At 42.8% G+C, this 14,516-nt stretch overlaps 1 pseudogene; it reads left to right on the forward strand.

Moving 5' to 3' along the window:
* Nucleotides 1-13,464, forward strand: part of LOC111961563 (glutamate receptor ionotropic, NMDA 1-like) — a 44,543-nt pseudogene extending 31,079 nt beyond the window's left edge.
* The last annotated feature ends 1,052 nt before the right edge of the window (nt 13,465-14,516 follow it).

Consider the following 14,516-nt stretch of genomic DNA (forward strand, 5'->3'; position numbering starts at 1 on the left):
GGCGACTCACCACCCATCCCTGTGTCTGTCTGTCTCTGTCTGACAGGAGTGTTCATGCTGGTGGCTGGAGGCATAGCAGCAGGGATCTTCCTCATCTTTATTGAGATCGCCTACAAGCGGCACAAAGACGCCCGCAGGAAGCAGATGCAGCTGGCCTTTGCGGCCGTCAACGTCTGGAGGAAGAACCTGCAGGTATGGCATCTCTTTCCCCCCGTAAGCACTGGCATCCGGGGGGGGAAGGGCAGAGATGGGCTGAGACACGCCCAGTATAGCCCTTCCTGCAGGTTCCTCCAATACAGGTGTACGACCAATCATTTTTTTCCGTCACTGTTAGCATCCTGTCTGACGATGTTGCCTACTGGTGATAGTCACTCATGGATTGCTGTGTCACATTCAGTGATGAAGCTGTTCCTAAGGCATTACCATGGGCCACCGTGGGTCCGTCTTCCAGTCCCTTAGACCAACGGCCCCCATGTCTCCTCTCTGTGCTGCAGGACAGTAAGGAGGCCTCTGGGAGCCAAGCTGTGGGCGCATCGATGACTCCATCGTTAGTACGTAACATAGACAAGAGCCATCTCCACCCCACGTCACCCTTTCGCTTTTAGAATAAAAGTTCAGCTAAAATCAAAAGTAGCTTTAACATGAGAAAATCTGAAACAAAAATATGCATTCCACGTTCATGGCATGAGCCGGTTAAGCCTTACACTTACCTTAGCACGTATGCAACGCAAGAACGCAATTAGCTACGCAAAATGGCCCTTCTGYGTACTTGCGTTGCAAAAATATGGAAAAGTGTGCAGCCCAAAATGTATAATGCAACGCAACTACGCAGAACGGCCATTTTGCGTAGCTAATTGCGTTGTTGCATTGCATGCCTGTGTAGGGTATAAATTAGGCTTTATGCACTGCTGCTATAACACTTTTAAGCTTTGTAAGGTCAGATGATGAGGACATGCAGGGGAATAAGGTAATAAAGAGATACTCACATAACTATGAGATAAATCTCATGCTTTTTGATAGCTGTAACAGTGTGCTATCATTTCTGACCCCGACTCTCCTACGCTTGATGTTTATACTTCTCCAGTATTTACATGACTCCATCCCCCAGAACCCCCGCTCCCCTACACTGTTTATGGACACAGAACATGAGAGTCCTCTCAGGAAAAGCCTGCGGGTCAGTCACTCGTTTCAAAACAGTGGCTGTCTAAAGCTAATCTGGCAAAAACCATTCCAGCTACAGTTGAGTTATGCGCTCGCTCCTCAGTCCGTCTCGTTGCTGAAGAACATGATTTGCCCTTAACTCCAATATCTTCCGCTGTGAAGCATTGGTGGCCTTCCAACTTCCTATTTCGCCCTTACTTCGCATCATCCTGCCCCCCCCCCCCCCCCCCCCCCCCCCCTCACTGTGCTGGCTTTCCAGCAGCAGGAGGAGCGCAGCGTGGGTACAGGGGAGGGGTTGACGGGAGGCAGACAGGCGGCAGTGGACACTGTGAGCCTGGTGATTGGCTGCTGGCAGCCAGCCTCCCCATGTGGCTCTTTGTTAAGCACTCACAAAAGGTCAGTGGTACACCTGTTATTGACAGCAGGGCTGGAAGAAGGTACGGTAAGATCACAGTCTCCAGTGTGTGCAGCAAATCAATGTCCTTCCGAGACTGTCTGTCATCTATCTTTACTACTGGATGTAACTGTTGTCTTCATGTCTGTGACATGATATAGCACATACAGCAGACAAAATGCATGCAGGCGCCCGCTGAGAAAGGAAAAAGGACACACAAACTGTTGGTCTGCATAAACTGCTGTGTTTAGACAAGGTTTTATTGATACAGTTTATGGATAATTTTTCACTGGTGAACAAAGATGGCTAACATCCATGTAAATCATACACAGCATCCTTCTCAATAGGCCTGGAGCTAATGTGGGGTTCACAAATGACAGTTTTCTGCTTATTCCTCAAATGGGCATTATGCTTGAAGTAGTAGAAATTAGATTGGCTTGGAGTAGTGGAAATGAGGTCATGCTTGGAGTACTATACGTGAGATCATGCTTAGAGTATAGAAGTAGGTCATCTTGGAGCAGTAGAGGTAAAGTCATGCTTGGAGAGTGAGGTAAAGTCATGCTGAGTAGTAAGGTAAAGTCATGCTTGGATAGTAGAGGTAAAGTCATACTTGGAGTAGTAGAGAGTGAGTCATGCTGGATAGTAGAGGTGAGGTCATGCTTGGAGTAGTAGAGGTGAGGTATGCTGAGTATGAGGTGAGGTCATGCTTGGAGTAGTAGAGTGAGGTCATGCTTGGAGTAGTAGAGGTGAGGTCATGCTTGAGTAGTAGAGGTGAGGTCATCTTGGAGTAGTAGAGGTGAGGTCATGCTTGGAGTAGTAGAGTTGAGTCATTGCTTGGAGTAGTAGAGGTGAGGTCAATGCTTGGAGTAGTAGAGGTGAGTCATGCTTGGAGTAGTAGAGTGAGATCATGCTTGGATAGTAGAGTGAGATCATGCTTGGAGTAGGTAGAGGTGAGGTCATGCTTGGAGTAGTAGAGGTTGAGGTCCATGCTTGGAGTAGTAGAGGTGAGGTCATGCTTGGAGTAGTAGAGGTGAGGTCATGCTTGGAGTAGTAGAGGTGAGGTCATGCTTGGAGTAGTAGAGGGAGGCATGCTGGATAGTTTAGTGTGGTAGTCATAAGTGAGTAATATAGCTGAGTAGCGAGGTCATTGCTTGGAGTTAGTAGAGGCGAGGTCATGCTTGGAGTAGTAGAGGCGATGTCATGCTTGGAGTAGTAGAGGCGAGGTCATGCTTGGAGTATAGAGGCGAGGTATGCTTGGAGTAGTAGAGGCGAGGTCATGCTTGGAGTAGTAGAGGCGAGGTCATGCTTGGATGTAGTAGAGGCGAGGTCATGCTTGGAGTTAGTAGAGGCGAGGTCATGCTTGGAGTAGTAGAGGCGAGGTCATGCTTGGAGTAGTAGAGGCGAGGTCATGCTTGGAGTAGTAGAGGCGAGGTCATGCTTGGAGTTGTAGAGGCGAGGTCATGCTTGGAGTTGTAGAGGCGAGGTCATGCTTGGAGTAGTAGATGCGAGCAAATCATTGAAGCTAATACAGTATGTTATGAACATTATTCATCTTGTCCTCATGTCTCTGGAGGCCATCAATGTGATGACTTACTGAGCTTCAACAGAGGAAGTACAGTAAAATACATATTTCACACTATTCAGTACACACTAGCATAATAGCAGGGTTGGGTGACAATTTATGTGTACTTTCCTTTCTCTGTAGGTATCTCCAACTAGGTGTCCAGATGTCATTTTGACTGCTTGTGTGTTTGTTGGTTTGTGTGTTTGTATGTTTATATTTGTGTGTTTTTATTCTTCTGTGCATATGCAAAGTGTTTGTATATGCCCGCTTTCCAACACAGGTACCTCCAGAGTGTGCACTTCTGAATAACCTGTTTGAGTCTGTCATATCCTTCACACTGTTTCTGCTCTGAATTGATTACGCCTTAGTCTCATCTCCAACAACTAACCAACCATTCCAGGGTTGGGCTAAATTCCATTAGGAATTTCAAGTCACTTCCTGAATTGATTGAATTGAATTGGAATTTACCCAAAACCTCACCACCTTTGTTTGCTTGTATCTACTGAAAAAGCACCATGAACTGAATCTGTCCTCATCCCTAGTTTAAAAGCAGCTGCAGTATCTACTGTAGCCGTTAGCTTTTTCTGTTGTAGCAGGTCTTATTCAGAAGTGCACTGCCTAAAAGTGGAGATATTAGGAGTGAGATCAACGAAATGTCAACAAGAACTAATGCACTCCAGTGGCTGTTGTTTCCTATTGGAGACAGGCAGCCGCTGCACATGCGTCCAGTAGGACTCTTTCTCCGTTGGACCAGCATGCTTTGCATGACCGGGACTGTGCAAACGCAGCACTTCACCAGCGGTCAGTATCGCTTGATGTCATGTGAGACCTGGATAGTCTACGCTGAAAAGTACAAGAAGAAGAAACAATTTTGACAAAAATATTAAAAATACTAAAGACTAGAAAAAATCAATGCTTTGAGTTGCCTGGGCAATGAGCATTGTCTTGTTTATATCTAAATGTCTCTATGCCTCATCATTACCTCATTGATGGAGTTTTAACATGAGGTGACTTTGACCATTGACTAACGTCTAGATGTCATCTTCCAACAGGAAATCCATTTTATTTGACTTTTTTCTCACTCAGAGCGGAGTGGTGACCTGTCCATCACTCCTCAGCCAGTCAGCTCCATCAATCTTCCACACCACCCAATAGAACAGCACCTCTTAATGCTCTGGCATTAAGAGACTGGGGATGGCTCAAACAGAGACCCAGTCATGTAACCTGATGACAGGGGATGTTCTGTGTTGGTCCAGTGCTGGCCTGGGTTGAATGTCATGCTTTATGTTATTTGTCTCCTCTTCTATCTCTTTCCCTTACCAACCCTGCCAAGCTCTTCCCATCCTCCCATGCCCCTTTCTGCATGCTCTCAGCTGAAATTCACACAGCCCTGCCCTAAGGTCCTCCCCATACCCTACCACTAATTCACCTTACTCTACATCTCATACCCATTCATCTAGGCCTAGGGCCTCCCTAACCCCTATGACTAATGTATCCTACTCTCTACATCTCTTACCAATTCATCTAGGCCTAGGGCTTCCCTAACCCCTACGACTAATGCATCCTACTCTCTACATCTCTTACCCATTCACCTAGCTAACCATCCCCATCCAGACCTCACAACGACATGGCCAAAACCTCACATACTACCTACCTACCTCACCAAAAGCTCTCGTACTTCTCCATTCCAGGCCCAATCCCCGCTCTACCTCCATTTACTAATGTACTGTATATAGTACATATACTATTCCATATACCACTACCCCACTCTTTAAACCATTTATTTCACTCCCTAGGGTGTGGGGGGAATTTCCATTATACCCGACCACCGGTATAATGACTCAAGGGGCTTAAATTATATATTACCTATCTGTTGTTTATCTTATGTTGGTATGCATTTTAGCGGCTCCCCTGCCTTGTAGAGCACCTTTTCTTTTTACTGCATGGCTTTCAATGTGGTTGTTTCCTTTGCCAGCTTTTCTTCTCGCTCGTTTGGTTCCCTTGGCTTTGCTTATGGATCTTAAAGTAATAACGATCTAATAGCAAGACGACGGATGTTTATTTATTTTTTCTTTTCTCCCCCCTACGCAGCCCTCTTCCTCTCTAGAGACTCAGGATGTAAGAATACCTTAATATGAGCTTTTGCACACAAACACTCTCTCTGCCATGTACCTATAGAGGACTGAGAGTAGCTGTGGGGCACTTTGATGGGATGAGGGAGGGACGTAACACAACTGATGTGTGACTATCATGTAAGGATATGGTTAAAATGGGTTTGGGAATAAGTGGGAGGGAATAACAAGCTTTTCTAGACCTTGGACAGGGGTTTGAACATCCAATGAATACAGTTGATTCTGCTGACTATGACATATCATAGACATGGTATACTGGCTATTTTGTTGTTCCTCAGACCTGGCTAATGTATATTTTCTCTTTGAAAGGGTGTGTGTCTTGGGTGAAGGGGGTGGAGGTGACTATTTGATGTGCGGGTGTGTGCAAGTTGGAGTGAGTGTGTGAGTAGGATGTAGTGGATGGTCAAAGCAGCATAGCACAGGTATCGTCAACACATGCTCCTCAAACCATTCCAATGCATTTCTAAAGACATGGGGGTATTTGGATGTGTCAGTGCTTGGCTAAGGATTTTCCATCATGTCCAGTCCCACTATGGTGAAATGGCCTAGCCGACAGTGTAGAGGCATTCTTACATGATTAGACAGACTACAGTCCCAGTCCCACCCTTGATAGCGGCGCCAATCTCCTGTTGCCTCCAATGTCCAATAGAGACTACTTTGGGCCAGGACACTCACCCTCATATTGCTTCAGACAGTGAAAGGGAAGGGGGAGGGAGGGAGGGTGTGGAGAGAGGGTGAGTGGGTGGATGGGTGAGACTGAGACCAAGGTATCACTCCACCCCAAGAATATGAATAACTGTTCTACATATATTTATTTTAGGATAGGAAAAGTGGTAGAGCAGAGCCCCCCGACCCCAAAAAGAAAGCCTCTTTTAGGTCCATCAGTACCTCCCTGGCCTCCAGCATCAAGAGACGTAGGTCGTCCAAAGACACGGTAAGGAGATGAAGAAGGGAACATCATCTTCCCTTACTCTTCCCTCTCTTCTCTCTCTTTTTCTCTACATCTGTCTCCTCTTCTCTCTCAATCTCTCCCTCTTTTTCCTGTCTTTTCTATCACCATTCCCATCTCTTAATTGCCAGAACCCCATTCCTCTCACCCATCCTACATGGCTCAGCAGCAGCCATGGCCACATGTCTGTCAGTCTGCCATCGATCAGCCATCCAACCAGACGCCATCTGTAGGCAGACAGGATGCAGGATGCTAGGCAGCAGTGCAGGATGCAGAGCAGGTCAGGGGTTGGAGCTGGTGTGCTGGCTGTGGGGAGAGCAAATGCAGGGCCAGGCTGGGCTGGCTTCATGGGATTAGTGGGTGTAGTACTGGAGGAGGTGCAACGCAGCAGTCTGTCTTGCTTGTTTGGGCTGCTCTTCCTTCCTGCCAATGATATGGACGTGGTTTTGACCAATTTGTCTCTTGGTGATTTTGTAGTGTGTGTGTGTGTGTGTAATTGTGTTTGTCTCTTGTTCCTTTGATTGCCTGATCCTTCTGTTCAATCCATCTTTTATACACTTAAATCCCGCACTTCTTCTTGTTTTGTTTCAGTCGTTGTTGGTTTTGATTTCAAAGCATGCGCCAACGTCCTGCCATTTGCCAAAGTCAGTCAACCGTTCTGGAAACAAACTAACATGTCGATTTTTACCAACAGACCATCTATTTCAGGGTTTTCCTCATGGAGTCATGTTATTAGATCTAGTCTGTCTACTTTTGATTTGTCATGTTTGTAACCATATTGTCTGACGAAAGGATTTATTTCAATGTCCTTGTGGTGTCCATTTTGCATGCTTTTTAGGGTCTATTTCTAGGTGGTGAATGCAGGTGGTTCTATTGTGTCTTCCTCTCTTTGCCGCCTTTCTCGGGTTGAGATTCTTTGAAACATCACGCTTTTATTGTATAAGCAGCTTAGACCCACTGTAAAAAGAACACAGGCCTTATCTACCTCTCTTTCTATGGGGGCCTTGCTGCACCACAATAAGAGTGTGATGCTCTCTCATTTCCTCCACAGTCCAGTTGGAAGGGCCTGCTCATTGCTGGTGAGGAGGCTCCTCCACAGTGGCCTGACAATCCAGTGACCTGCAACATTCTCTGTCCTGCTGTTCACCCAGACATAGCTGGCTGATGACCAAATCTGAGTTAACCAGCTATGGTCAATTCGGATTTAGCTTAGAGTTCCACAGTAGATATCAAAGCCTTTTGTTTTTCCTTGACTACTTACTGGACCAATCAAACATGTCGAAAAGGTCTCTCTTTGTCTGTGTTTCTGTTTGATTTCTCTCTCTTTTCCCCTTGGTCTTATATCTAGTATCTCTGACATTTATATTGATGTTACTTCTTTGATCCAAATCAATACTTACTCTCTCTTGGAGTTTTTCTATAGACTTGGTCTCAACTATTGGAATGGAGAAGATGGAATGACCATTGTTGCTGTTTGTGGGAGGGTTGGGATGGTGGTTTGGGAGTTATCATGCTCTTACGCACACCCACGGTGAAAAAGAGAGACCACATAGGTTATAATAAGATTATAACCAAAGATGTACCATCCTCAGTCTTTGACTATTATTTTGATTTTATATAAGTGTTCTTCTTTTATATTAATGGTTATTAATGGACTTTTGAGTGTCAGTGTCCCTCACCCACATGCCACACTGCTCCTCTCTCCCTCCCTCTACAAGCATGTGAATTAATGTTGTTGTTGTCAGTAGTAGAAGTAGTAGTTGCAGTAGAAATAGTAGTAGTAGCAGTAAGATATATTATTTTAGTAGTAGTAATTGTAGTAGTTCAAAAGTCATTGTGGTAGTGGCCATAATATTGATGTATTGAAGTGTCTCGCTTTTGCTGGTCCACCTTCGGCCAGTAGGGGGTGCTCTAAATGATACCACTAACAGCAGGCCCCAAAGTAGGTCCACATGTGGACATCTTAACAGGGGCCTGTAAGCCTTGTGATGATGCAACTCTTAGATCTAAGTGATAAGTTCTTTGTAACTATTAGTAAAAAGTCATCAGTATTTTTATTTGTATTACCCTATGATGATGTTGATCCTTGACTTAGCGTGGTAGTTGCATCATAACAACTTATATAGCTCAATATGCTTGAATGCTTGAAGAAAAGCATCAACACCGATTCAAATGAGAGACACAATCACCAACACCTAAAATAATCGTTTGAATTTGCTGATTTGCGAAATTGACAGGCATCAGAAATTACATTTGGGATTTTTGTGAGGATGGATGGAGGTACTCGGTGGATTATGATTGGCTTGTACTGAAGTGTCTCTGTTCTGAAAAGGAAGACCTCTTAAAGTACAAAAACATGTTTAAGCCATTTGTCTTATCACAGTTTGAAAAAGTGTTGTGAATTAGGTTTCTCCAACTTTTATACTATAAATCAGAATCCATAACAAAGTAAGTTGGATTTTGATTTGACATGCTGGAAACAACGCTGATGAAAACAGCATGTCTCGTAGAGAGCATGATTCAGCACAGTGGTATGGTATGGAATTATAGGAAGGCAACAAACTTCACAAAAAACAATCCCTATATTTTGCAAGATCAGTTAATGGCCATATTTGCAATGGATAAGGAACAATCCACAGCAATTGCAGTGGTTAGTGATACTGCTACTTTGTCAATTGCTAAAGGAACCATCCTTACCATTTTCAAGTATGTTACCTGCCATGAAGCTCATGACAAATTACACAATCAATGACATTAGGTTACACAATCCCAAAGTCACAGTTGCCATAGTAACTGAGCACCTGCATGGAGCTGGGTATGTTGCTACCCAGCACTGTAGATGCCCATTAAAACCAACCACTCTGCTTCTCAGGAGGAGTACAGTGAAATATGGACTGGAAGTAAGAGTCCAACTGGATAGCGATGTGAACCAGCCAAGATTGCACTGGGGTTTAATCATAATGAATATTTTTCTCTCAGCTTAGCTGCTAAAAATAAAACCCGGTCTGCATGCAAATGACTGTGGGTAAATCAAGCTGTCTTATTTTATCCAAGGGGGTAAATGATTGCCAAGTCAGTCATGTAGGGTTGAGATTACCTTTGGCTGATTCAAATGTGCTCTACCCTCTGGGCCTTACCTCCACTCCACTGTAGTCATATGATAACCCTCCTCAGGCAGAGCAAGCAACTAGCACATGTAGACTCATGGCTGCACTGTACTAATCTGAGGACACAACAATGGAACCAAAATGTTTCCACCTTTCCTAACCACACTGCCTTTCGGGGGTTATAAAACACCTCTGCTTTGATGATTTTGACTGAAATGGAGCAGAGGTGTTATTTTCTATAGCAGTTTTGTTTAGGGATTTTGTAGGGGATTGACTATGGCTCTGTTTTTCTCATGTTCTCTCCATCTCTGCAGCAGTACCCACCCACCGACATCACGGGCCAGCTCAACTTGTCCGACCCATCTGTCAGCACAGTGGTGTGAGAGGGACAGAAGGAGAGAGAGATTCTCTCCTCGGAGTGAAAGAGAGAGGGTGGGTGAACGGAGAGAGCCTTCCCCCAGATCGCTGCATTGTTGGATCCATCACTGCTGAAGCTTTTTGTCCCATTGGCTTTGCAGTGGAGCGACGGAGCCTACGTCTAAGAAAGGACTCCCCTGATCATATTCTCTGATCATGGCACCTGTTACAGCTGTCTGGCATTAGTTAGCTCTAGGGTTCTGAGCTTACTGACACATACTGTGTTTTTATCTGTTTTCTCTATTCATGCTCAATTTATGCTTAAAACAGTCCAATCTTTGTCTAATTTACTTACTGCAGACATAGTGATGCTGGATACTACTACTATTTAATATATCTACATGATACATTTGACTGTTTAAAAAAAATCTTGTTTATTTAGATTACTTAAGTATACAAACAAGTTCAGTTCTGTACATATCATTTAACTTATGAGGGACTATAACACACATTATTATTTCACAGTATTTAACAACAGGAGGTGGCAGGTAGTTTAACGGTTAAGGGTTAGTTAGGCCAGTAACCGAAAGGTCGCTGGTTTGAATCCTCAAGCTGACTAGGTGAAAAATCTGTCGATGGTCCTTGAGCAAGGCACTTAAGCCTAATTGCTCCAGTAAGTTGCTCTGGATAAGAGCCTCTGCTAAATGTGAACAGCATAATAGGTACACTTTGCTGGATAACAACTACAGCATTTTATTAAGAAATTCTTATTTTAACTCCATGTTTAAACATTTTAAATATGTCTTTGTTCAATTGGACACGTTTTAATAGTGAGAATATTAACTTTTGTGACAATGTGATCCTTTAAAGCAGCAATTCTAAAGAAGGAAGCATGCATGTATTGTAAATGCATAGATGCAACTGAATATTTATGTAACTAATGTCCATGGTGTTAATATTGCTGCTACTGTTTGTTGGAATACTCTGTGGCACTTTACAACACACTTAAAACCATTTTCTAATCACTCACAGTTTTCTGAGATACAAAAATGGAGAACTTTGTTTACATTGTATTCTTTTCCCCTTAATAATTTTATAACTGCCAAATGCATGCTTGTATATATTATATCCAGCCAGTATTATCCTTTGGTGCCCCTTGAAAACATTCTGCCTGTAACGTAATGTTCACATTTACCTGTATTTGGTCCAATGAGGTCCTTACACCTTTGATATTAGGAAAGTGGCAATGCTCTATTCTTATTTGAAAGGGATTTTTAGTCACGAATCTAATCAAAACTACAGGAAATACTCTCAAAAGGGTGCACATTTTTGCTTTTGCCCTAGCACTACACACCTGATTCAAATAACCAACTCATCATAAGCCTTTGATTGGTGGAATCATGTGTGTAGTCCTAGGGCAAAAGCAAAAATGTGAATCCTTTTGGGTCCCCAGGACCAGGATGAAGAGAAACATTCTCTGTCATTGTTTTCTGACATATGTTTGGAAACCCCCCTCTCTCTCCCTCTCGCTTTCCTCAGTCTTTCTCATCGCCAGTGTCAAGGTGTTGCATCAAAGGGCCAGGTTTTTCACCCAACCAGCACTTGGTCTTTCATGCAAAACCTCTTCCCTGTGCATGGCAGTCTATCTTCAATTTGCACTGAGATCTTTTACATGATAGGAACCCATGTGAATTGATAACTCGGCTTAACTTGCAGTCTTGCTGCTGTGAGGTTAGGTACAGTTATCTTGGTTAAATGCAAAAAGGGCCATTTCCCAGTCTCTGATGTTGAGAAACAAAGACAAAGACAAAGTGTGGCATGTTGAAACAAAGACTACAGTACCATTCTGGCACGGCAATGCACAGCACTTTAACCTGAGGGCTTCCCCATACTGTTCCCTTCAACAAGGCTGATTGAAATATGATTATGTATTCAGTATGCAAGTACATACAAATGTATATGAATAAGAGTAGAAAACAGCTCACGAGAGATCATGGTCTAATTGTTATAGTATGATCCACAGCACAAAATGGTTAAATCAACGTTGTTTCAACGTAATTTGTCAATGTATTGTAATGTGGAAAATACATTGGATTTGAAAAAGTTATCAACTGTTGTTTTCAGGGTGACATTTCAACCACAGAATTATGTCATCATTGTAACCAATTTTCAACATAGTCAACCTTGAATAAAATATGTTGAATTTGTACCTTTGAAACAACATCAGATCTTCAATGTTATATCCATGTCAGAAAAAAAACAACAGGCTGGGCTGTACCTGGTACTGGAAAGTTGATCCATCTACAGCTACCCGTTGGTCCAGGGTTTTAACCAAGCCCAGCCCTGCTTAGCTTTGATATTTTCCACTGACTACTACCAATGTGCTATCGTGAGAATGATTATTGAGAGATCTCTTAATAGCTAAATAGATTCACTGTTGCTATCAAAGTAATTCCAAAGGTCATATAAGCAATGTCCCCCCCCCCCAAAAAAATCTGGCACTGAGCAAATTTCAGGTCTGCTGAGCGCAAACTTGAATGTTGTGGAACTTCCAGCGCGTGTTTACTGCTTTAAGTTACAGTTTTAACAGTGGCCAAGTAGGCTACTGTGGCTATTTGGTCATCATGTAGGACTACCAGAGTGGCCTACTATCAAAAACAATGGAGAAAATGCATCCCATAACATTGTAACATGGAAATAGCTGTTCTATCATGCAGCCTACAGTAGCAGCCAATATGTGGTGGTCAATGTAGGCCTACATTCCATGCAGGGCTTGACATTAACCTGTTTATCCTCTTGTCTTTCATAAAAGGAGGTGACTGAAAATGTTTTTGTGTTTTTTGATGTAAGAAACCACTTTACAAAAGAAAATGTATTATTATTTCCATACCCTTTTTACAGAGAATCAGACAAATTATGCTACCCTCTGCTTATTGGCTACTTAGCTTATTCAAGCCTGTCTCAATATACAAAACTGCCCCTTTAAGACAAAAAAAAAGCTCTTTACCTGACTCGCTTTTCAAAGATGTCTAGGAATGTGCACGTTTTGTGGTCTTATAGGAAGCAATCACTCCCCTATTGCTGACTACAAATGATCTATAACTGGGCTAATAACTCACTAACTAGCAAAGGATATGAACAAAATGTGCACACGTGGCTATGTTCAAGATGATAGCATGCAAAGGTCGCAGGTCTGTGGAGAGCTTCATAATTGCTTTAATAACGTGCAGAATCTCGAACAGCATTGATCAGTTCCACCATTTTTTATGTAATCTCAACTGCAATCCAGGTCATTTGGTTGTGCTATTACATGAAGCACAGTGATAACACATTATATTGTTGTATAAATACACAGGAGAAACAGTTAACACATTTGTTAATATATAGCACTAAAACAGCATTTAGTTTATGAATGTGAAATTTTATCATTTAAATAGTTGCTTCTAGTCATTTTCTCATTCTGGCCAATGCATGCTTAAGTGTTTTTATCAGTGTTGTTTTTTGGTTCTTGAATGCTTATTGATATTGACCATACAGATTATGTTTAGTTTTCTGAAATGCATACTTTGAGTACAATGTAAATAGAATTTGGTTTGTTATTGATGAGGATGAGGAGATTGACATTCTAGTACCACAAGTGCAATACAATGTCACGCACACACAAACACACACTCAAACACTGTATACATTTTGAAGTTTTACCTCCTCAATTACGAAGATGATATAAAAAGATTTTCAATTAAATGATCGTGTTTGTATAGATGCACTTGTAAATAAAATGTACCTATTGCCAAATGCAATCAGAGATGCTTTTGTTTATGCAGCGTAGCCTACTACACACATTGCAATCTATATTGTCTGCCGACACTCAAAGGGTGCACTTGGGTTAGTTCGCTTGTCACGTCGGATGAGCGTAGAGGCATGATACAGTATGTTATGTTCTGTTAATTTAGTGTGAACCCAATCCAAACGGAGCGCGGGCAAGCTAAATCAGGCAAGCTCATTTTCAGTGGCCGCAGTTGGGGCCTAGGACAGAAGAATGCTGACGTGCCTGCTCAGGTAGAATATTTGGGTAGGTGTAGCTTAAGTTTCGTGCCTGTTTTTTTCCCAGAAGAGACAGGGGTCATGAATTGTGTTTCTAGTTAGGCATATGGCACACTTTTAGAGCGAATACATGTGATACCACCAGATTCCACCGTCCACACCTGTTTGCAGGTGAACCTCATCACCTGAATTCTGGAGTTTGTAAGGTAAGAAGTTTTACTTTACTTTCATACAACCAAGTACTTCTCTGCAGCTGCCACCACAACATCTATTTTCTGTGATGTACATTCCATTTCTGCGGTACAGTTGATAACCACGGCTATGAACGCTAAGAAACCAACCTGACTGAAGCAACCTTACTGAACCTTGTTAAGTACCGGTACTTGTGCCATTCTTCAGGGGATTAATCACTGATGTTCCCATGGAGGCATGAGCCCAAGGGATGGAGGGGATGTAAACACATCAGACGGCTCGTAAAGAACATTATGAGAGATGACATCATGTTAAAATCATGGGCAAAACAGGACAATCCCTGTTTAGGTCATTAAGATTGTTTGACTACTATCATACTGTCTTGTATGGTGTCTTATTGTCCAACAAGGTGAGGGCAAATCAAAACATGGTCATTATCGCAATTGTTGTGGAATAAAGTTTCCATGTAGGCTTAGTTTATAATGCTACATTGGAGTGGGTCTAGGGTTTATGCGATCAAGGTGTTGATGTGAGCCATGACCAGCCTTTCATAGCACTTCATGGCTACAGAACGTGAGTGCTACGGGTCGGTAGCCATTTAGGCAGGTTACCTTGG

The sequence above is a fragment of the Salvelinus sp. IW2-2015 genome, linkage group LG4q.1:29 (genome assembly GCF_002910315.2).
Source record: "Salvelinus sp. IW2-2015 linkage group LG4q.1:29, ASM291031v2, whole genome shotgun sequence".
Classification (NCBI taxonomy): Eukaryota; Metazoa; Chordata; class Actinopteri; order Salmoniformes; family Salmonidae; genus Salvelinus; species Salvelinus sp. IW2-2015.